The sequence below is a fragment of the Ambystoma mexicanum genome, chromosome 1q, assembly GCF_040938575.1.
Source record: "Ambystoma mexicanum isolate Mex_15411 chromosome 1q, UKY_AmexF1_1, whole genome shotgun sequence".
Classification (NCBI taxonomy): domain Eukaryota; kingdom Metazoa; phylum Chordata; class Amphibia; order Caudata; family Ambystomatidae; genus Ambystoma; species Ambystoma mexicanum.
Genome location: NC_090922.1, coordinates 1279737160 through 1279762883, shown reverse-complemented (window position 1 = coordinate 1279762883; position 25724 = coordinate 1279737160).

Below are 25724 nucleotides of genomic sequence, written 5' to 3'. Positions count from 1 at the left end.
AGTGGAGAGTGTACATGCATCCTGATTGTGAGCAGTGCGTGTGGTGATTATTCAGTAGTGTGCAGGTTGCACATCTGTTTGTATGGGGTCGAGTATGGGTGGGGGTGTACAGGGCCGTGGGGCTGACACATGCGAGGGCTGGAATGTGTGAGACATGGATGGTGCTTGTGTGTGTAGGCTTGCATGCCAAATGCAGTTGTGTGGGCACACATGTTTGGATGAATGTGTATGTAAGTAGACATGTCCGTGATGTCACGCATGTATGTTGTTTTCGGCTGCATGTATCAGCGCTGTGTACATGTGCATGTGTGTGTATTTGACAAGGGTGCAACAGTGATGCAACATGGATGCATGTGACAGCGGTATGTGGAAGCCTGATTGGCAGATGTGACATGGATGCCCGTCTGAACACTGCGACACTTGGCAGATGTGTACACATGAATGCAAGTGTGGTGGTGTGTGTACATGTGTGGTGCACTTCCTGTGTTGCTTGTGATGTCTGGCTCACCTTTGGCTGCTCATGCTGTTGTATGTGTATGGATGGTGGTGGCAGTTGCGATATGGCTGTGGTATGGCTCATGTGTGCGAGTTGTAACGACATTGTTGTTGGGGATTGTGATGACATGTCTGAGGTTTGCCAATGCCACTCATGTACAACTGTCATGTGTGTATGTGTCCATTGTACAGTGCCCTGATGCCTGTGTTTTGTTTCTCCCTGTCTGCCGCGTCAACTGATGAAGAGGGCGGAGAAGGTGCTGTGGAGCACAGTGGCGGGGATCCCACCGCCAGCCGGAGACGCAAGGCCCGGCTCCCCTCCCATGTTGTCATCTCGTCGGGGAGTGAGGAGTCCGGTGCCGCGTCCCAGGCCGAAGCTGCCGGGGGGAGGTCCAAGAGGCAGAGGTTGGAGTTGGACTCCTCGGCAGCAGAAGGGGCAGCTGGGACCCCACAGGGCCCAACAGGGGAAGATGGCACAGAGTCATCCAGGTTGGTGGGGGGTTTGGTGGAGGAGGAGGCCGTGCAAGCACCAGAGACGGGGTCTGGAGGTGGGGATCCCACTGGTGCTAGTGGTGCAGTGCAGGACCAGGGACAGGAAGCAGCACAGGCCGCCGCGGAGGTGCCTGAGTGCAATCTTCCCACCCATCAGTCACCTGGGTGCCCTGTGGAGCTGCCTCTGACGGTGCGGCCAGGCTGGTGGAGGAGGCATCCCTGCCACAGTCGGGAGTCGGACGTCCAGCAGGGGTGGCCACATCTACGACTGCACCCCAGCCGGCGGAGGATGTGCAGGCAGCAGGAGGCAGTGCACGGGCAGAGGCACAGCAGCAGCAGCAACGTGGTTGGAGCGATAAAGGCTCGGGGCCTTCAACATCGGAGGGGCAGGCATCGGCCGGAGGGCAGGAGGACCCAGGACAGAGAGTGTCTTCCGTGTGGCAGCGGTTGGGCCACGCCATAGATGCGAAGCGGCAGCGGGCGGAAGAGGCACGGCTCACAATGGTCAGGGCGGAGAACTCCATGCGGAGGGCCCTGAGGCAGGCCGAGTGCCTCGAGGCAATCCGCAGGGGTTTGGAGGTGGAGACGTCGACGGCCCTACGGACCCTCGGGGCCATGGAGGAGGACCGCCTCCGGGACATTGAGGGGGAGTTCGATGATGCCCTGGCCCGGGACATCCACAAGTGAGCCGTGAAACTAGCCCGCTGCCCTTGTACATAGTTATGTAGGTAGTGTTAGGTTTAATTTTGGTTTTGATTTTATTTGGACCTTTCGGACATTGGCCACATTTTTGTATATAGTTTATTTTATTAGTTAGTGTAGTTAGATAGGTTTCCTTTATTTTGTTGGGATAATGGACCCTGGCTTGTTCCCATGTACATAGTTCACAGTTGGATTGTATTTTTTTTTCACTTTTTAACCATGGAGCAATGGCTTTCTTTTTTATTTCCCATTGGATTTTGTTTTGTGGACATTGACTTTGGACTACATTACTTTGGAATTTTATTTTTGGTTTTGCTTTTTTTCACGGACATGCTTCTTTTAATTTTTGTACATTCACATTTCTGTTTCTTCATTTTTTATTCTATTTATGTTTCCTTTAATACATATTTTTTTTGGTGAACTTCAATGTGTGGTATCTCATTAGTTTCATGCATTTCATGATATGTGTTTTGAGATTCACTGACACCCATTGGGTGTATGTGAGGGAAATGTGTTTGTTTCGGAACTTGCAATTGGTGTTCTGTGATGTAATTGCAAATTATGAGTGGGTGGATGCAATACTCGGGTGGGTGTTTTGCATTTGGAGGCTGACCATAGGGACCATGGATCTAGATTGTGATGACATGTTGGCTGGGGAACATGAGTTGCACATGGGTGGGGGCCTGCTGGCAGGTGCCCCACAGTGCTGGGGGGTGGGGGGGTGGGGAACATGAGTTGGACATGGGTGGGGGCCTGCTGGCAGGTGCCCCACAGTGCTGGGGGGTGGGGGTGCTGGGAGACATGAGTTGGACATGGGTGGGGGCCTGCTGGCAGGTGCCCCACAGTGCTGGGGGGTGGGGGTGCTGGGAGACATGGGTGGGGGCCTGGTGGTGGGTGTACCTGGTGGCTGGGGGTGGGGGTGCTGGGAGACATGGGTGGGGGCCTGGTGGAGGCTGCCCCTGCACTGTTGGGGGGTGGGGGTGGTGGGAGACATGGGTGAGGGCCTGGTGGTGGGGGCCCCTGGTGGCTGGGGGGTGGGGGTGCTGGGAGACATGGGTGGGGGCCTGGTGGAGGCTGCCCCTGATGACTGGGGGTGGTGGGAGACATGGTTGGGGGCCTGGTGGAGGGTGCCCCACAGTGCTGGGGGGTGGTGGTGCTGGGAGACATGGGTGGGAGCCTCCTGGCAGGTGCCCCACAGTGCTGGGGGGTGGGGGTGGTTGGAGACATGGGTGGGGGCCTGGTGGAGGGTGCCCCACAGTGCTGGGGGGTGGGGGTGGTGGGAGACATGGGTGGGGGCCTGGTGGAGGCTGCCCCTGCACTGCTGGTGGGTGGGGGTGTTGGGATACAAGGGTGGGGGCCTGGTGGTGGGTGCCCCTGCACTGCTGGGGGGTGGGGGTGGTGGGAGACATGGGTGGGGGCCTGGTGGAGGGTGCCCCACAGTGCTGGGGGGTGGGGGTGCTGGGAGACATGGGTGGGGGCCTGGTGGAGGCTGCCCCTGGTGACTGGGGGGTGGGGATGGTGGGAGACATGGGTGGGGGCCTGGTGGAGGCTGCCCCTGGTGGCTGGGGGGTGGGGGTGCTGGGAGACATGGGTGGGGGCCTGGTGGTGGGTGCCCCTGCACTGCTGGGGGGTGGGGGTGGTGGGAGAAATGGGTGGGGGCCTGGTGGAGGCTGCCCCTGGTGACTGGGGGGGTGGGGGTGCTGGGAGACATGGGTGGGGGCCTGGTGGTGGGTGCCCCTGCACTGCTGGGGGGTGGGGGTGCTGGGAGACATTGGGTGGGGGCCTGGTGGAGGCTGCCCCTGGGGGGTGGGGGGTGGGGGTGCTGGGAGACATGGGTGGGGGCCTGGTGGAGGCTGCCCCTGGTGGCTGGGGGGTGGGGGTGCTGGGAGACATGGGTGGGGGCCTGGTGGAGGCTGCCCCTGGTGGCTGGGGGTGCAGGGGGACATGCGTTGGTGGGCAGTAGTGCAAGTTGACATGTGGGTTGGCTGGTGGGCATGGCCATGGTGGATGGGGTGCCTGCAGGACATGTGCTGGGTAGGCCCCTGTGGCGTGAGCCACCTGCAGGGGCCGTGGAGGGTGTAGAGGGAACACCTGGGAGGACCCACACGTGCAATTCACGTGTGCTGCTCCCCGCGCACCCCTGTAATACACGTACCCTGATGATATTGCGTGTGGAACTTCCCGCGCACCCCTGTAATACACCTACCCTGATGGAATTGCGTGTGGAACTTCCCGTGCACCCCTGGAATACACGTACCCTGCTGATGTTGCGTGGGATACTTCCCCCGCACCCTGAAATACACGTACCCTGATGAGATCGCGTGTGTGACTTCCCGCGCACCCCAGAAATACACGTACCCCGCTCAATCGCGTGTGTAACTTCCCGCGCACCCCCGAAATACACGTACCCCGCTCAATCGCGTGTGTAACTTCCCGCGCACCCCTGAAATACACGTACCCCGCTCAATCGCGTGTGTAACTTCCCGCGCAAACCCGAAATACACGTACCCCGCTCAATCGCGTGTGTGACTTCCCGCGCATCCCCGAAATACACGTACCCCGCACAATCGCGTGTGTAACTTCCCGCGCACCCCCAAATACACGTACCTCGCTCAATCGCGTGTGTAACTTCCCGCGCACCCCCGAAATAAACATACCCCGCTCAATCGCGTATCTAACTTCCCGCGCACCCCCGAAATACACGTACCCCACTCAATCGCGTGTGTAACTTCCCGCGCACCCCAGAAATACACGTACCCCGCTCAATCGCGTGTGTAACTTCCCGCGCACCCCCGAAATACACGTACCTCGCTCAATCGCGTGTGTAACTTCCCGCGCACCCCCGAAATACACGTACCCCGCTCAATCGCATATTTAACTTCCCACGCACCCCCGAAATACACGTACCCCACTCAATCGCGTGTGTAACTTCCCGCGCACCCCCAAAATAAACGTACCCCGCTCAATCGCGTGTGTAACTTCCCGCGCGCCCCCGAAATACACATACCCCACTCGATCGCGTGTGTTGCTTCCCGCGCACCCCCGCAATACACGTGCCCCGCTCGCACAGGCCCAATTGCTGTATGTTGCCACTTTTGTGATGCGCTGGGACTCTACCGCCTGCCTTCGTGTGGCGAACGTGTTTCAGCTTGTGCGTGTCTTTGGCTGTGCGTGGCTTTGCCCTATTCGATTCCATGAATACTTGTGGTTCGAGTGCGTGTGGGCGTTCCGTCTGCTTCCCTGCAGTACATCCCCAGTTACGCCCTTATTTTCGTGCGTTGTTCCCCATTCCGTGCGTTACGCCCCATGTCCCGCCCACTTTCTGGTGTATGCGCCGAGGTTGTGCGCTTTGACTGTGCGCGTCGCGCACGCCTTTCGGGATGTTGCAGTGACTTGTGCGCCATGCGCGGGTTTGGCGCACATCCCGAGGTGAACACGCGCAGGGACTTCCATGAATCGCACGCGTGCGCGTGCACCTGTTTTTTTCCGCTTGTGCCTACTTGCGCAGGCTTGCGCATGCTTGCGCGGAGATTTTCGGCGCACGTTTGTTCCATGAATCGGCCCCATAGTACTGGAAAACAAAAACATACCTATAAATGAAATCTTTCAGATTTCATACATGTGGAAACATACATGCACTCTCTGCAACAATGTGACACAAGAGGAAATCCCCAATGAACGCTTCATATATATATCAATACAAAATTGTGAATCCATTCCATTTCAGCAACTTGTACAAAATGCAAACCATGGTAGATTATGCTCTACCTGCAATTCAGATAATCGCTCCACGTTAGTAATACAAACACATAGTAAATACGTAATACTAATGCTTCTACGTTACAATGCAGATGGTACCAAAAACAACTGCAAGCTGACTGGATTCACACATGGTCAAATATCACTTGGTAAGAAAACCTTCACAACAATAGGTATAATCTACCACGCAGGAGCCACAACCAATTCAGGGCACTACACTGCATATATAAAAAAGAAATGTGGATGGTTTGAATGTAATGATAGTACCATTACTCTAAAGCAGAGATTACCAGCAAATCTTACAAACGCTTATTTGATGTTCTTAAAACCAGAATTTGATAAATAAACTGTATTTAAACCTTTCAATAAATTTGTGTTAAAAAAATATAAACTGTTAGAATACTCCAAAAGCTATCTAACTGCTCAAAGATTCTACAACAACTAATCAGATAAATGAATACCACTAAATTAGACCAAAAAAAACACAGTTAGAATATGCCAATTGGTATCTAACTGTCCCAAAATTATAAATTTGTATTAAAATAATATAAACTGTTAGAATACTCCAGAAGCTATCTAACAGCTCAAAGATTCTACAACAACTAATCAGATAAATGAATACCACTAAATTAGGCCAAAAAATACAGTTAGAATACGCCAATTGGTATCTAACTGTCCCAAAATTTAACAATATCCAAATAGATAAATCAAAACCACTAAAATATATTTTAAAAAAAATAGACAGTTAGAATACGCCAATTGGTATCTAACTGCTCCAAAATTTTATAATATCAAAACAAATGAAGAATCTGATACTGCTCCAAAAATAAATACAACAAAGCAACGTATAAAGCATTAGCCAGAAACAACAAGTGAACACTGAAAACAAACAAACAAATAAACTGTAGCATAACAGAAAAAGGTTTTTTTTTTAATCCAACATGGATTTTTTTTTCTCCCACAGACCCAATGATTTTAGCAACAAACACAGAAACTGAGCAAATTGCACAGTACTCTGATTTGTACTCTACTAAAATGAGGGTCGGAAAAAAATAAAAGTATATTGCTTATACAATGTAATAAGTCATTACAAAATACTAATACTAACATGCTATTTTCTTTTATCACAGAAATGAAGAAGAAAAACATGGACTCCCATTACTAGACCAAACAGTAAGTATACAATAATAATATCACATCCATAGTATCTAATACCTTTGTTCCTTATACATTTGTTTTCACCCAAAGTTATAAGCAAATATGAATGTGATATGCTGCGGTGGTTGTTGCCAGGGCATAGAGTCTTGGGTGCATGGCCATTTGGCCATGGCCATGCACCCAAGACTCTATGCCCTGGCAACAACCACCGCAGCATATCACATCCATAGAGTCAAACATTTCAACTATGATCTATGGGAAACTTTTAATGTCCGCGAACAATGTGAGTGTTCTTAGAACACTTTGAACTTGCCAGCGAACAATACGGACACCGTTTTCAGGACACCCCCTACGAACATTTCAGAACAACGCGATAGTTCTTAGAACACTTTCAACTTAACAAAGAACAATACGGACAGCGTCCTAAGGACACCCCCTACGAACATTCCAGGACACCGGGAGTGTTCTCAAAAACGTCTTCAGAACACCCCCATCTTGTTTATTTGCGAACATTTCAGGACACCGCGAGTGTTCTTAGGACACATTCAACTTGACAGAGAACAATACGGACAGCGTCCTCAGGAAACCCCCTATGAACATTCCAGGACACCGCGAGTGTTCTTAGAAGCGTCTTCAGAACACCACAATCTTGTTTATTTGCGAACATTTCAGGACACCGCGAGTGTTCTTAGGACACATTCAACTTGACAGAGAACAATACGGACAGCGTCCTCAGGACACCCCCTATGAACACTCCCCGGACACCACAAGTGTTCTTAGAAGCGTCTTCAGAACACCCCCATTTTGTTTATTTGCGAACATTTCAGGACACCACGGGTGTTCTTAGAACACATTCAACTTGACAGAGAACAATACGGACAGCGTCCTCACGACACCCCCTACGAACATTCCAGGACACCGGGAGTGTTCTTAGAAGCGTCTTCAGAACACCACCATCTTGTTTATTTGCGAACATTTCAGGACACCGCGAGTGTTCTTAGGACACATTCAACTTGACAAAGAACAATACGGACCGTGTCCTCAGGACACCCCCTACGAACACTCCCCGGACACCGCAAGTGTTCTTAGAAGCGTCTTCAGAACACCCCCATTTTGTTTATTTGCGAACATTTCAGGACACCGCGAGTGTTCTTAGGACACATTCAACTTGACAGAGAACAATACGGACAGCGTCCTCAGGACACCCTCTACAAACACTCCCCGGACACCGCAAGTGTTCTTAGAAGTGTCTTCAGAACACCACCATCTTGTTTATTTGCAAACATTTCAGTACACCGCGAGTGTTCTTAGGACACATTCAACTTGACAGAGAACAATACGGACAGCGTCCTCAGGACAACCCCTACGAACAATCCCCGGACACCGCAAGTGTCCTTAGAAGCGTCTTCAGAACACCCCCATTTTGTTTATTTGCGAACATTTCAGGACACCGCGAGTGTTCTTAGGACACATTCAACTTGACAGAGAACAATACGGACAGCGTCCTCAGGACACCCCCTACGAACACTCCCCGGACACCGCAAGTGTTCTTAGAAGCGTCTTCAGAACACCCCCATTTGGTTTATTTGCGAACATTTCAATGCACCGTGGGTGTTCTTAGAACACATTCAACTTGACAGAGAACAATACGGACAGCGTCCTCAGGACACCCCCTACAAACATTTCAGGACACCGGGAGTGTTCTCAAAAACGTCTTCAGAACACCCCCATTTTGTTTATTTGCGAACATTTCAGGACACTGCGCGTTTTCTTAGAACACATTCAACTTGACAGAGAAAAATACGGACAGCGTCCTCAGGACACCCCCTACGAACACTCCCCGGACACCGCGAGTGTTCTTAGAACAGTTTCACTTTGCTTGCGAACAAAACGGACACATATTGACTCCTTAGAACACCCCCTAGTCAGTTTATTTAGAACATTTCAGAACACCCGTGATGTCCGCAAACAAATCGAACACAAAAAGAACATCTAACACATAAAAAACACAACTTTCATCCTATCTCATACACTCCCACCCTCCCCAAACACTCCTACACACCAACACACTCTACAAAATACACATTTTGAACAAAGTTTCACCGCGCTGTCCGGGGACGTCCGCGAATCCAAGATGGCGGGCGTTACCGAAAAATCTGACGCGCTTCACGCTCCACGCCGTCCAATCAGCGAACACGTTGCATGTCCGCGAACATCACGCAAGACGATTGGCCAATCAGGACACTGTCCGCGGAGCGAACAGGGAAGTGTGTCCGCGAACTGAACACAGATCTCACTAATTTTTTTTAACCTATTTTTTGGTCATTTTAAAAAAAACTACTGGACGGATTTTCACCAAATTTGCAAAAGCACGCTTTCGGGACCAAGCCGCTGCTCCTGGTCCAAAATTGGTGGAAATCCGTCCAGCGATTTGGGCTGTAGGCGCGAGCAAAATTTTTTTCCCATTCACTCTATGGAGAGTGAGTATAATGTATACAAATATGAGCATATAGAGGGAAGGTAGAGTAATAAAAATAAAACTATGAAAAAGTGCTGATAACCATAATGATTATCTTCATGCACAGAAAGGATTGCTCTCTTTCAAGCCTGTATCTTCCGCTATGTATATGTTTCATATGATGTGACTGGACCCTAAGTCTACAAATATAGTACCTTTTCAATTTTTACTTCCTGACTGTTACTGAAGAAAACTATGTGGGTTCGATATGTCAGTAAAGGATAAAAAGGGAGAGCCAGCCATGTGATGTCATCAGTGATGTCATCAATGACATTTGTGATGTCATCTTTGATGTCCTGGGTGTTAGTGTTAGCAGTGCACGGTGGCGCGAGTTATGGTTGCTTATGTTACCATAACTGCCGAATTTCAGGGGTTTTTCGGTTTTACTCTGAGCCATAACGTCCCTTTAACAAAGTTTTTTTTACTGAATTTCATAGGTTTTTAGTAGCGCAACTTAACCATAACGTCCCTTTAACAAAGTTTTTTCACTGAATTTCATAGGTTTTTAGTAGCACAACTTAACCATAATATCCCTGACTTCATATACATGTAACATAGAACATACTAACCCCCTCGTAGTGATTTTCATGTCTGCGGACTACCGCCATGTCTGCGGACACATCGAAAATCTGAGCGTGGTGAATGTAAATTTAAATAGTGTGCCCCATTTCCCCTTTGAAGTTGGTTCTGATCTGAAAAGAGCCGTTGTTTTTTTTTTTTACAGATGCTTGACAGACACCTGTTATTTTGTATTTTTTTTCTTGTTTTTTTTTCTTACTTTACTCCTAAAATCTTCACATAACCTTCTCCAAAGCAACCCTTACATTCCAAAATAGAAAGGCATTTCCCGTAAAAGATAAAGAAATGCCATCTTCTTTAAAATTAACAGCATAACTGGCATCAATATTCTCATTGTTACAGAAGAACATACCAGCTCTAAGCATGAAGGCACACATGCCTCGGTTGATGACACACCTAGCAATATTTTGCTGAGGCCAAAAAACTGAACTATTGTCCCATATTGCCCTAGGTAGTAATCCAGAAAAAATTACTTTTGCATTTGGAAGGATCTTCATTACTGCTTGAACCAAGCGTTCCAAATCAGCCAACACAGTAGGGGCACTGACGTTGCCCAAATGGAAAGCACCATAGTGCAAAACTACCACATGCGGACTGTTCATCGTGGCCATATCCTCACAAACTTGTACAATTCCCTGTACATTGCAATCAGGCACACTGCTCCACACCACCTCAACTCCTTTCACATCAAAGTTCTTTGCAACATGCCTGCATTCAGCGTACTGCTGTAAACCATGCACAAACATATCTCCGAGCACCAACACCCTGACTTTCTCCACTTCTGCCATCTTCACCACACACAGTCTCTTTCAACACAAATCCACAACCTCGACATCTGATTGGCTGATCCGTACAGTCTTCTTTCCATGTTGGATTTCCTGGAAAAACCCAGATGTAGCACGCCCTGTCCACGAACAGCCGCGGTGTCCGCAGACGGCATCCACTTTACTCTCTGTGCCATTCCCTCATTGCATACAGCTAAGCAATCACACAATACGAATAACGTCCTCAGAACAACCCCATTTTGTGAATTTTCGAACATTTCAGGACAATTATTATTTCATTATTCAACATATTAACATTACAAATATTATACTTTCATCTTGTACTCTGCACACAATGCTATGTTTCTCCATTAGTAGCTCAGTATACTAGATAGAATCCCATAATACAATGCTATTTATATCAATGCATTGTTCAAAGCACTAATAACGTTATGATATTTTGTGCAATATCCTTGACACTTTTTTCGCAACATTATAATAAAAATCCCTAGTACACAAATTCCATGAAAAGTACATACACATGTGATGTCATCAGTGATTTCATCAATGACATTTGCGATGTCATCTTTGATGTCCTGGGTAATAGTCTTAGCAGTGCACGGTGGTGGCGCCAGTTATTTTTCATAGCTTACCATAACTTGCGATTTTCAGGGGTCTTTCGGCTGTGCTTAGAACCATAACGTCCTTTAAACAAACTTTTTTTAATATCACGCAAACAATATACAAACATGGCGTGCAAAAACCAACTTCTACAGATGGCTTTACACAGAATGTTGCAAAGTAAGAATTTATGCTCGTTCACAGTGAAGGTCAGCTGCTTCCACAACTTCTACAGATGGCTTTACACAGAATGTTGCAAAGTAAGAATTTATGCTCGTTCACAGTGAAGGTCAGCATTTTTTTCTCAGGCCCCGGAGAGGCTCACGAAGCGGACTATAAGGTTGTATTGTGTTTTGACCTTGACAGACAGAGATTGTGATGAAAGACTTCTCTTGAAGGAGTGTTGCTAAAACGTAAGAGAAGATAAAGATGAAATTTCTGAAACGAAACCACTTTTATATATTATATCACTATGCGAAAGATCGTTGGCACACGCGGAGTCGTATTTTGGGACTGCACCACTCGTAGACAATGGAAATTGCAATGGTACTGTAAGTAACCCTTTAGATTATTTTATACCAAATATAATTACAATAGCGTAGCATTAAAGACCGCTCAAGTTGAACTTGTTCGTTGAAAGTGGCATAATGTTTTCTACCGCGCACTATCACCGCCGAATTGATCCCCTGTCGTTTAGAGGCCTCTGAAAAAGGCAGACGACACAGGGTGGGTTAATAGAAATAATTTAACCGCTCTATAGGCGCTCAAGCCCTCTACTCGCTGTGCCACTTCACTGTAGCCTGTCAAGTGGCACAGCGAGTACAGCGCTCGCTTTGACATCCGTGCACAGCTTGCTAACGCAAGTTTGAATCCCGGCAAGGCCAAACTCAGCCTTTCATCATTCCGTGGTCGATAAATGAGCACTACACACCGTGGTTAATAATAAGCACCGCTTAGATACCTCATGGTTCTTAGCGCTATATGAATGGGAAAATATTATTATTTTATTATTAACATACTCTGTAGCACAATCTTCAATAGGAAATAGTTTTACGCCCTAATAAATAAAATGATGATTTTTAATGAAGATCGGCTGGTGAGACTAATTTATGTTTTTTAAAACAGGTATGTGGCTCCATTTTGCCTATGCCATGATTTACAGACTCCAGCGGATGGGGTCTTCAACTGCCAGGTGCAGGTCCAAATATGCAACTTCATGACCCTCACCATTTTATGGGACAATCGCCAAGGACCAATATGCCCTTACGCAGTACTAGCGGCTACAAACAACATACCAACCAATAGGGTGGTCTAATGGCTCGTTGTTGGAGCAACCTTTCGATTATCAGAGCGACCATTTACTGCTTTTATCATAAACCAACAGCCTATCTACCGCAAAGGAACAACGCGTGGCTCCAAATAAACTTTTGCTGATTGACAGCAGAGACAATAGCAAATCGCAGAATGTTCACTAAACATTTCATGTGAAATAAATGTACTTTACCAAATGTACAATCCTGCTGTTTACTTCTAAACCACAGTTTCATATTCCGAATTGTGGCGCACTGAGTTGTAAGCTGATCTAACACCCTCTGTATCGCAAAGGAACATCGCGTGCCTCAACATGACTTTTGCGGATCGACAACAAAGACAGATGCAAATTGCTGAATATTCTCTAAACATTTGATGTCAAATAAATGTACTTTACAACATTTGCAATCTTGCTGTTTGATTTTAAATCACTGTTTCATGTTCCGAATTGTGGCGTGCTGTGTTGTGACATAATATGTGTTGTCTTCCGGGTTCTGTGTAAAGTCACTTAGGACTGCAGAGAACTGGGCGTGTTTGATTACGCACCCTGTAACGTCACGGAGAGATGCGGGGAATATGAATGCTTTGATAATATCAGGCTTAGGGGCGGGAGATATGATTTAGTGTCGCAAAAGCAAGTCAGCCAGGTCAATAGCGCCAGTCATAGGATTATCACATAATGTCGGCGCACACCAGCCGGATTTATCGTTTCTTTAGTGGACAAAAAGTCAGTTGACGCCCCTAGGAAATTGTACTATTAGCAGACAAAAGGAGTGGTCTTAAAACACTTTCACCCTGACAACGAACAATACAAACAACGTTCTCAGAACACCCCCATTTTGTGTAATTGCAACCATTTCGGGACACTGCAAGTGTTCTTAGAACACATTCAATTAGACAGATTACAATACGGACAGCGTCCTGAGGACACCGCCAGTTTGTGTATTTACGAACAATTAAGTACACCGCGAGTGTTCATAGCTTATTTTTACCTTCCTTGCGAACAAAAATGACACATACTCCGTCCTCTAAACACCCCACCATTTAGTTTATTTACAAAATGTCAGAACAGCCGTGTTCTCCGTGGACAAATCGAACGCAACAAAAACGTCTAGCACATAAAAAAACAAAACATTGAACCTATCTCATACACACCCACCCTCCCCAAACACTCTTACACACCAACACTCAGCACTAAATACAATTTTGTATCCACGTTTCACTGCGCTGTACGCGGTCGACTGCGAATACAAGATGGCGGGCACCACAGAAAATCTGACGCGCTCCACGCCCCTCGCCGTCCAATCAGCGAACACGTCGCATGTCCGCGGACATGACGCAAGGCCATGGGCCAATCGGGGTGCTGTCCGCGGAGTGAACAGGGAAGTCCGTCCGCGAAGCGAACACAGATATCACTAATTTTTTTGCCTTACATTTTGGTCATTTTTAAAAAAAACTACTGGACAGAATTACACCAAATTTACAAAAGCACGCTTTTGGGACCAGGCCGCCGCTCCTGCCGCAAATTCGGTGTAAATCCGTCCAGCGGTTCGGGCTGTAGCCGTGCGCAAAGTTTTTTCCCATTCAGTCTATGGGGAAAAAAAGTTTTGGGACCCCCCCTATAACTTTGCCCCCCCGGACGAATCCTCACCAAACTTTGCAAAAAAATTCAGAGTGACCCAACTACTTTTTATGCAAAGTTTGGTGAGGATCCGTCCAGGGAGAGCGAAGTTATAAGCCGCCCAAAAAGTACTTTCCTATGGAAACAGCAACTTAACCATAACTACATGGCCACTACCGTGGCCATGTAATGTGTGTGTGCGTGTGCACATATGTGTGTGAAGATTTTTAGCTCCTCAGTTGAATAAAAAACAGCAAACTGCATAACTTCATAAAGCCAAGAAGTCAGGAACTTTTTTTGCACAATTACACTAGCAAAAAAAAGTTCATAATGAATATGGCCAGAGCAAGTAATACAAGCATCCGTCACGCAGGCCTTACATTGCAAAGGTTATCAATATCTTCTTCATACTAGTGCAGTCACAGTTTTGAGAGACTATTGCAACAAGTAGATTTGGCGTGCTATTGTAGAACAGCTATGATGTCACAGAAGTAAAGATGGCAGTGTCTCGGGGGTAATGAGCTTCAATCAGAGCGTGCACACTCTGATCTAGTATGTTATAGCAATGTGTATGCACATGGGAACATTGGTGAAACACTGGAGCAGGTGTCAAAGGAGAGGTAGGTATGCGAGCAAGGCTGGATGGACTCAGTTTATTATTTGACACACACATTGGGCCACATATCAAGTTTGCCGGTACAGTAACAACGGTACTGGTAAGTTTGCTCGTACCGTTGTTACCGTACTGGCAAACTACGAGTTCTGCTCGCGGGTGCCTTTTCGCCCGTCGGGTCTGACCTGGCGGACGGACCGGCACACGCAAGCAAAGCATGCCGGATGCACCAGCACCATTCTGAATGATGCTGGTGCATCCGGCCTCCCCATTCCCATTGAGCCCTATGGGGCTCGAATGGGGAGCATTTTTTTCCAGCGCCCAGGAATGGGCAATTACCGGGTCCGGTGGGGCCGTAATGACCCGGTAATTGCTAGTTCCTGTGAGCTGGAAAAAAAATTATACCTGCGGCAGCCGTGCCTGTTATACCGGCACAGCTACCGCCGGTATTGTAATGAGGACCATTGTTTTTCTCAGTTCTAGAAAATGATTGCCAAATCAGTGTAAATGCATGGGCATGAATACGAATGAACAGAGTTCATATTCATCTAATAACTCAATCCAAAATTGAGTTGGAAAGGCATTAGTAAACCAATATATCCAGGTCTTAACGTCAGTTAAGCTGTTACAAAAGCCATCTTTAGAAAAGGGTTTAAAAATAACGGTTGGACCCTGTAGCGTGGCAATTATATTTTCACAATTTCCAGACACTTCTAAAATGTTGTCACACTGTGGGCGGGATACGCTAATACACTTTGAAGTCAAAGCAGGATAACAATGGTCTACCTGTCTAGACCACCTGCTAAGTCACTTTCATTACTTTAGCCTTCTGGCATTTATATGAACGCATAAAGATGTTTACAAAATTAGGAGGTGGTGGGGAAACCACCACCACAGGTGTTGCTTTTCTTGCCAAATGCCAGTACTGTTTGTGTTTTTGTCCAATGCCTGGGGACATTTGCCTCCGCTGGCTGGTGATGGTCCTGCCTTTTATGGAGAACTGTTCTTCTGTTGGGGAACACACCATTTTTCTTAGACAATTATGGATGTGGAACGAGCCAACAGGTATACCTGACATGATTACTTTCCACCCAACAGTAATATCTAAAAACTCCCACATATGACTGTGATGATCCCAAACACGGTACCTCCCTTTTTATGTTGTGGTTGTGCCATGATCAGTGACATGCAAGGCTTTAAGTAGACCAGGGCTCAGCAAGGTTTTAAATTCCGCCTTGAGACATTGCCTTTTGATACCCTGCACCCAGAATCAATGTATTGATTATTGAGCCACATGCATTTTTAATCAGCATGCAGAAGTATTAGGATGCAAAAAATGCAAAAAAATGCAAAAATAAATAAAAGCTTACATAGGGTCGTATTTTCTACTAACAGCTGTGCACAAATAAAATCTGGACTAATGTACCTCACAAACCTACTGCAAGAATATGGCAAAAGAATTGAAAGTCCTAATTTTTTTTCTGCAATGAACATAGCATAGCATGGTAGTGCAGAGTTGTGCTCTATCATTTGAAATCAAACAATTGTTAGCCTTTCTGTGCGTCACCCCTATTTTAAGGTGAATGAACAGAACACTTTCAAGTGCTACCGTTCACATAACTGCTTGTGACATTCTGACAAGTATGTGCTTACCCAATATTCAGTGACATTCATTCCAAATTCTCGTGTTACTTTTACCATTAATGTAATAAATAACAAGTGCCATAAATATAATAGAAATTGGAAGTATCCTCGGCTTATTTTCCAGTTGCTATTACCGACCAATCACTCCCTTATAAGCTCACTTGAACACAAAACATATCTTCTTTCCATCTCTGTTCTACATATTGTTTTATTTTATGTATTGACACATATTCCTTCTAGTAGTTCTATTTGTGATACCTATGGCCTCATTACAGATTTGCAGGTATGCCGCAGGTAAATCTGGTGAGATACCAGCAAATGGTAACACTCTTACCGGCACTTGGTCTGGCGGTATTACCAGCAGATTATAAGTACCGGAAAGGGTGGGTATTTCCCATTCTATGGAGTCCTAGAGGAGGTTTAACCGGCAACAGTGCTACTGTGGTGGAATTACCAGCATTTTCTTGCCAGTAGGGGGCGGATTTGCCTCCAGCACTTTAAGATTTGTACCAGCATGATGCTGCCTTCATCGCACAGAAATAAAATAAAAAAGAAAGAAAGTTGCATTGCCATGCAGGGACACTGCTACCACACATCACATTAATATTTGTGATTCATCCCACATTTCAGGGCAAGCCCCAAAATGATTGCTGTTTACTTTCAAAAAACATCCCTCCAAGAGTCATCAAGCCGAGGTATGTTTAGGATGCTGCAGGAATGAAGGCGCAAAAACAGGCGTAATTGAATTAAGTTAGGTTCCAGCTTCCCTTTTTCCTACACCTTCAAAACCAATTTAGTTTTACGTCACTAGGGTCACTAGGAGAGTTTCTTGTTGTTGTAAAACCAATGGTTTCCTATGTAGTTCACCTGTTTTTTTTTTACAGCAGCAAAAACCATCTTAGCTCTCAACGCATGGGCAGGGTCTTTTTTTGCGTCTCTCCCGGGCTGCCCCTCAGAGGCGTCTCTAGGGGAGGGCTGGGGTGGACTATACCCCGCGTCTTTTTGTTGTGGCCGCAGATAGAAGCTCAGTGGCAACAACCAAAAGCTAGCCCTGACTATCGACAGTCCCGACATTAGCGTAGCTCTGGATCTTTTCCAGACCTAGCAACACCCCTGCTGCCCAGCAATGCTCAGCCGGCTCGTTTTGGGGACTCTAACAGTTCTCCACAATCCCCAGCCTCGTGCCTGACTTCTCAACCAGTGGCCCACACACTTCTAGGGTCCACATTCATGCTCTGATGAATTTTCTGTTCATTTGGAGGAGTCAAGTCTATCAAGCTCCCCCACAGACACACGTGTAGAGAAGAGAACGAATTAGAGGATAACTAACGGGTGAGTGCCCACACTTGTCACAAATGTGGGCAGGGTAGCTGAATCAAAAGAAAGAAAACGTTGTTTTAAGGAGATATTAATGGGAGGAAGAGATGATAATGGGAGGAACAGTGTGGGATAAGGGGGCAATAGCTTGTACACTTGATAGGTGCCTGTCAGTCACCAGCTTGCATTTTACATCAGGGTGGGGTTATAGGTGAGTGGGGCTTTACGGATATCTCACTCTAGAATAAGCAATCTGGTGTATGTTGTTCACTGAACTTGGGATGTCACGTTGTGAATTGTAGATGTAAAAATCAGTAATCTTTTCCAGTTTGAGTTGCTGAGGGCAGGTCAAATAAGGGAGCATGGGTGAAATGACAATAAGTTTGGGCACTGACGGCTGTCGAAAAGTCTTATATTTTGGAAGTACCTGCATGGGAGGTTGCCCAGGCTAGACAGATGGGGGCTTGGAGCCCTTGCCCTTCTAATTCTATATCCCCCTAGGTGGGGAGTGGGGACCGGAGAAGAAACACGGCCTGCCTTGCACTACTCGGCCTGCCTTGCACTACTCGGGTGGATAGAAGAGGGCCTGCTAAATGAGTAGTTCTCTCCGAAAGCAATTCACCAACCGGAAGCACAGTATGCTTCAGGGAGCAGCTGATTGGCAGCAGATAGCAGGTAAGACAGGTAAGTCATTGAGAACACGGTTCTTGCAGACCTACATTTCTGACCATAGGAACTCTATACACATGTTCACATTATTTTTTTAGCATTGTGTATAGAGTTGGTATGTTTTCCAAAGGGTGTGTTCTACGTAAAATGTTCTACATTACAATTAAGGATGAGGGTGTTCCAAAAGATGAATAGTAATTCTTAATTATTTGCTTCTTTGAAAAACTCAGGGCATATATTACTGGGACTCCACAAATGCAATATTTAGTCGGTAGCCTGCCAGGCAATACATCCCACAATGTGTCTAAGTTATGACCCATTAGCATGGTTTCTGTTTAACACTCCTGGACCAATCAATGCGACCATGCAATCACCATATAACCCCGCTCAAAACGAGTTTGTTATTCTGGGAGTAGGTGAGCAGCTATTATCACCTGGCCAATCTGGGAGTTTTTGCTAATTTATTTGCTGACCTCTCGAAGAAGCAAGGTATATGTCTACTGACAACAAAAATAATTTTTGTCACAATTAGTGAATGTTAAGCTACTCATGCTACTTCCTCGAAGAATGTCCCACAGCGGATGATCCAGGGATAGGTGGCCACCAATCAAAAACCTAAAACGTGTACGTTTGCTCATAAACAATGGACATTGTTACGAGTATGGAGGTAGCCATGCCGCTTTTAACGGCATGGCTACCCCCATACCGGGTACCGGGTCCGGGTTCCAGGAATAGAGAATTACCGGGCCATGCTGACTTTGGCGGGCCCAGTAATTCCCATTCTCGGGACCCGGACCCGGTACATCCCCTTTCCCATTTGAGCCCACATAGGTCTCAATGGGAATGGGGAGGATGCTAGCAAGGGGCCCGTTAATGGCGGGTCCGTTGTTAGCATCCTGGTCTGCTAGCGGGTCCCGCTAAGGACACCTGGTCTGACCAGGCGTTTCCAGAGCGGGACCCGCTACAGACCTCGTAATAGGGCGGCCTGGAATGAATGGTGCCGGTCCCTTACCGGCACCGTTCATTCCGTGGCCGCCTACCTCGTAATGAGGCCCAATGTGTCTGACATCAAAACGGCCTTCCAACTGGACAGGATATTTTGTTGACAAAAGCACAAGGAAAATATGAAGACCACATCAATCAGAAAACAGCTGTGAAATGGCCATCAGCCATGATACAGGAGACACTCGGAAGTACCCTGGATGCTTTGGGCCACTCGAAGGCAGTATATGGCTAATGGAGTATATTATCAACACAAGAAGAACCTACGCTAACTTATTAATAAAGCATTCTACCCATACATACGCTCACTCACATTATTCTATTTAATTAGGAATGTAACATTATTTACATATATGCGTGAGATCCCTTACGACTTTTTCTTGAATTAATAGGACGACTTGTATTTAACCAACTTAAATGTCATGTGTAACACGACAGGACTAGGGCCATTGTGTGCAAGCCACTTACCTATATTTACATGTGTTTTCTTTTTATGTTTCACCATATACACATAGTTTGAACTATATAGTTGCATAGATTAGAGAATTTCTAGTTAATACATTAGAAAAAGTAAGGCTAAGATTCCTCTATTAATGCCACCCACTTTCTTTACAGCAGTGTAGTGCCTATTTCCATATACCATGTTTATTGTGTTTTCCATTGTTTGTAGAGTTGGCCTTCCCTTAAGGAAGGCCCTCTACACAAAGGTCACTGCACGCCCAGCTCGGATGTGGGGGCCTCCATAAATGGCGTACAAACACGGAATTCTGCGCTTCCTGTTAAAATGTCACAGCATAACCGTCGGGCTCCAGTCACAAAGAATCCCTGAAATATGCAGTGGATAACACACCAGGCAAGATACCCCTTAATATGCCTGTATTGTGTATCCCTTGCACGCGTCCTATTTACCGCCCAGAACAGAACAAAATGAAGGGTGATGCTTGAAACGCTCCAATGAAACACAAACAGCGTATACAAAAACCGTGTCTGGAGAACGGAGATTGGCACGTAGTTAGACCCTGTCGCCCCAGCACCAATATGCCCATGTTATCCCCTTAGAATCCAGCTGCGAGAAAGTGTGTCATTCCAGAAGGAGGTGAAATGCTTGGGTGCTCCCCTGTGCCAGTCTGGGAGACCTTGCGGAAGCCTTTTCTGACCTCTGGCATAATCGCATAAATATCTCCTTGCAACACAGCGCATCCATGCTCTCCTTATTAGTGCCACTAAGATAGTTTAAATGACATCCCTCAATCTCTGTTTCTATTTTCATTTTGATTTTCACAATGAGCAAATACGAATCCTAACACAAGTTGCTGAAGGGCACCTTCGAGATGCTCCAGACAGCTCTGAATGTGATCTACTTGGGTAGGCAGGGCAGCTCCTGATTTTCTCCATGTGAAATCTTGGCTCCTCACTGTTTCTTTTCCGGTGAATTGAAGGGTGGGGGGCCTTGCATTTGCATTGGAGCAGCGTCCATTCAAATGAAGGCTTGAGCACACCGCCTGCAGCAGGTGGAATGCATATCCACCAATGGGTCCAGTATCATTTGAAAAATGCCTGTATCAGGCATTTACATTGTATGATATGATGTGGCATTTTTAACGCGCCTGTACACTAGTGATTGTAGGTGTAAGTAACGCAGTTCGTCAAGTGGCATGGCTTGGTTGATTTGAAACTCTTCAAGCCCATGGGTACCAATACGCTCAAAATGTCCTGAATCGGCTTAACCTATTAAGTCACTCCAAGGTCTAATTCCCCAACCGTCTACTTAAATAATTATTTTTAAGAGAAATATAGCAAAAACAGACACACACACACAATAGGTATATATGACTTTTTTTTAATATACTTGTGAGTGTTTGTATAATATAATGACACAATTTTGTATATTTATTTGTTATATGTTTCTATATTATTTGCATTATTTTATGTATTTTAATTTTTACTATCTACTATTTATATTATATATATTATTTTATTATTTATTTTATTATTGTTATTATCATATTATTTTTCACATTTTTTTGTCGAAAGACTGCCTCAACATAAAGCTGCTGCCTCTATGTGAAAGCTACCAAAGACTGCATGAAGTTTAAAGACATGGCTCCTTATAGAGCAACATGTTGGACGTTTTGGCTCAACATATTCATATAAAAACAGGCATGTGAGATTGCAAGTTTCACCACTAACTTCCAGTGTTGTGCAGATGACACACAACTCTCCTTCAGCCCTTTCCTGGGCAAACTCCTGGAGAAGCTGGATATCTCACAGCTCATCCTCCACACTGAATCTGCTGGTTGCCGCCACGACCATCAGTCTGGCTTTAGAGCGTCCAGAGTCACGGAAACTGCCCCTCTGAACACCTGTGAAGACCTGCTCTCAAATCTTTACACTAACACTCCCTCTGTTCTCGTTCTTCTTGACCTCACCTCTGCCTTTGAAAAGGTAAACCACAACATCCTGATCGCAAGTCTCTGGAACACCCTAGGAATCACTGTTCAGGCTCTGGAGTGGTTAACCTCCTTCCTGTCTAAACGCCCATTACAGGTGGTAATTGGGCCCTTTCTCTCCACTATCACTCTTTCAACCTGCAGCGTTCACCAGGGCTCTAACCTTTCCCTCTGGTTCTTCAATGTCTACATGGCTGCCCAGGCACGTGAGATTGCCAGTTTCACCTCTAACTTCCAGTGTTATGCAGATGACACGCAACTCTCCTTCAGGCTATCCTCAGCCACCTCCTCCACCTCGCCCATATCAGACTGTCTGTCCGCAATTCAGTCATGGTGCGCTGCAAATGACCTCTGCCTCAACGCCAGTAAGACTGAGATTGCGCGCATTAGCATTTCAGACTGTTTAGGTTTTTCAGGTGCCATTTGTAACTCCCCACATCCACCTATTCAGTCAGAGACACCCTGGCCTGTGTTCAATCCAAAAAGGATCTATTGTTAAGCTCTCAGGAGGAAAATGCCATATAGAGAATTTGTCTTCATCCAGTCTGATTTGTGAGCAATATCTTCTTGGTAATAAAAAGGACAAGGATTATCACCAAGGCATACAGGGATATCATCACAAGTTGGAAACTATTGCAACATTGAAAGATGGAGTGAGGCTAGTTGATTTTTTTTGTTTAGTTGGACCTCAAAAACACTTACCTTAAAGTCCCTACAGGCATGAAGCACAGTAAACATCACCAGTTGCAATGGTAAGGGTACACAATTCAGTTTTTACCCTTCTGTTTGGTTTCTCTTTAACTTCTTGGTGTTTCACCACATACCTGATGCTGGTGGAAGCTTTTATGTGGGTATGGGATGCAGGTTGCTGATTTACTTGTAAGGCATCCTGATTATGGCCATATCAGACCAAGAAGCCAGAACTCAATCACAAATGAAAATCTGTCTGTTGTGGTCTCTGAGGTTTGCCGCAAATTAGGAGACATTGGGCCTCATTACGAGTATGGAGGTAGCAATGGTGCTATTAGCGCCATGGCTACCCCCATACCGCATACCGGGTCCGGGTTCCCTGAATGGGGACTTACCGGGTCTTTCCAACCTTGGAGGACCCGGTATTTCCCCATTCAGGGAACCCATCACCATTCCCATTCGAGCCCCCATAGGGCTCAATGGGAATGGGGAGGGAGCTAACAACGGGACCGTTAAAAACAGGCCCGTTGTTAGCTCCCTGGTCCTTTAGCGGCTCCTGCTAAGGTCGGCTGGTTTTACCAGCCGCCCTTAGCGGGACCAGCTAAGGGACCTCGTAATGCGGCGGTAAGGGATTAACGACACCAGCATCCTTACCAGCGCCGTTAACCCCTTACCGCTGACCTCATAATGAGGCCCATTAGATCCAATACCTTCTCAGCACATGCAGAATTTAGGATTTCTAGGGTTTGGGTATTCAAAGTTAGAATGGTGGATCATTCTCGGGGATGCATGGAATGACAGTCATTTTCACTTTGTCCCTTAATCTTCAATTAGAATCAGTTGCAAGATGGGTTCCCCAATATGGAACAGCCTTGACTGGAGGGCTATGTTAGCCTCATATGTCTCTATTGCATATACATTGATATTAAGTGCTTTTTCATGGTCCTGTGTGATGAGATTTTTTGCAAAACCTTCCTCCCACTGTATGGTAAGGCAACATATGGACAACGTCACCAAAGTCAGGGTTATCAACAAACTCAGTGGGACCCATTCCAGGTCCCCCATTCCAGGTCCAGGTCCCTGCCAGAGGAGGCCACGAGATTTGGGGATTTCTGCATCGTACACTCTGAATCTGGTTGCATACTGGTGCTCTCATCAATGATCTAATGTAATCAATTAGAGCCTTCTCATTTCTCCGGTTCAGAATCTTTAAACTCTTTGAAGTCAGTTCCAGGTTTTCTTTGGAAAATAGCCTGAACATCCATCATCTAGTGTGCTTCTGTTGTAGACTGGGACCTTTTGTCAGGGTCTCAGATGCTTTTGTCCAGGCTTGGGGCAAGGAAATGCATTAGGCTTTTCCTCCATTTTCCATAATAGCTTGAGCTTTACTCCACGGTCAGTTCAAGGTTAGAGGTATTTTCTGTTTACCCATTTTGGCTATAACAGTCATGTTACCTTGGAGCCCTGGAAATGTTCCTGTACAGGCCCATATGTCTCCCAGTTTTCAGATTGTTGTTTCTGGATCTTCATCTTTTTGAGCACCTAGTAGTTCTGTAAGACTTCCTCCCGTCGATGGCATGGGTGGTATTGGGAGCATATTATACCCCCAATGGCATTTTGCAGAAACTTCAGAATGTATACAGCAATCCTGGGCCACCAATACTATCATGGCCTGCAAAGATGCATGGAAGATCTGGGTATGCCATTCTCTAGCAAGACATGTTGATCCTTTCTCGGATGGTAAATGTTTCAGCTGAACTTGAAGCCAAATGTGCCTATTATTCTGCAAATACTTGTAGGTCTGCTATCTCCTGTAGGCATCACCTGGAGAATTTCTTGCCACTCGGCAAGCATCCTGTAACATGTAGGGTTTTGAAAGGTGTTCAATATCATCCTAAGCCTAAGTAGCTTTTATTGTGGGACATTAACTCAGTTATTTACTTATTCAGGGATTGGCTTGGGAACGGCAACCTTTCTTCTTTAACTTTATCTGCAAAATTGGTAACGAATAGCCGGTTGTCCCTTAGGAAAGAGGCAGAAATGATTTCAGTGCAGTTTTTCTTCCCTTAGGGTGCGACTTTCAAGCTTCATTGCAGGACAAAGACAGGTTCTATAATTAATGTATTCCTATATTTAATAATTTCCCAAGTATTTGTGTTGTCATTTACTTTTGTAGAGATGATTCTCAGACCACCCACTTATGAATGCCATCACACCAGTTGTTTAACCTGTTCCCTCCCCTACTTTAGTCAGATGGATGAAGTGGGCCATGTTTTAGACAGATATAGATGCATCTTTGTATGTTGCTCCATGTTTCAGTGTGTACATGTGTTTCATGTATTCAACTATAAACCTATTGGGCATGCTTAATGGACAGTTTTGGATAGGCTTTTAACATGCATAATGGAAAGCCTCTCTGATATTTCACAGAATGTTAATTTTTGCTAGTAATTTATGACGGTATGGTATCGTGCTGAGTATTGCACACTCTCAATTTCCCTTCACTAATTTTTTGTTTCATTCTTCAGCAACACAGGGTTTCAACAATGTCAGTTACCTAAAGATCACATTTTAAAGAATTTTGTGTAAATGTTTGGAATTCTGGAGTTATTCAGGAATATTTTCATGTTCGGTAGTGATAAAGGCTGGGGGTGGTTGATATGTCAAGTAAGAGGAGAACTGTAGAGGAGTTAAGGGAAGGAGAGTCCGTGCATTAGGAAATTCTGAAAAGGCATAATACACATTTCTGACAAACAACCTCCACACATATTGTTCCTTAGCTCTGCCCACCCCAGAGTCATAGCAATTCCAATAAACAGTACACATTGGAGAGCCCATTGCTCTATTGGATTCTCCAAAATACATCATTCTCAATACCATCCTATCAGCTAATGTCATACCTACTCGCTCTCACTCTGCAGTCTCTACACCGCTTCCCCTATATAAGACCCACAAAGGAAAGCATCACGCTGTGTAGTGCACAGTACATTGTGCTTCAGGGGAAGCAGCCAACAGAGCGGAGGAAGAGGTAGCAGGGGCCAATACAGGTTAAGTGGTGGGGCAGAGGAAATGCGATGGCGGGCCACGCAGTGCGAGTGAGGGAGCGGGGAACCCCGATATTGACAGTGGAAAGGGGGAAGTTATATAACCTACCTTGCAGGGGTAAGCCTTCCAGGGTAGACTACCACAACATCAGTCTTTTAATTGCAGTTTTCGGACTCAGATTCCCCCCATTCTGGGCCTTGCGACCCTCTCCGCCCCTTTACAGTTCTCCAGTGGTTGGATGCCAAAATTGTGAATTGCTCATTTATGTTGTGAC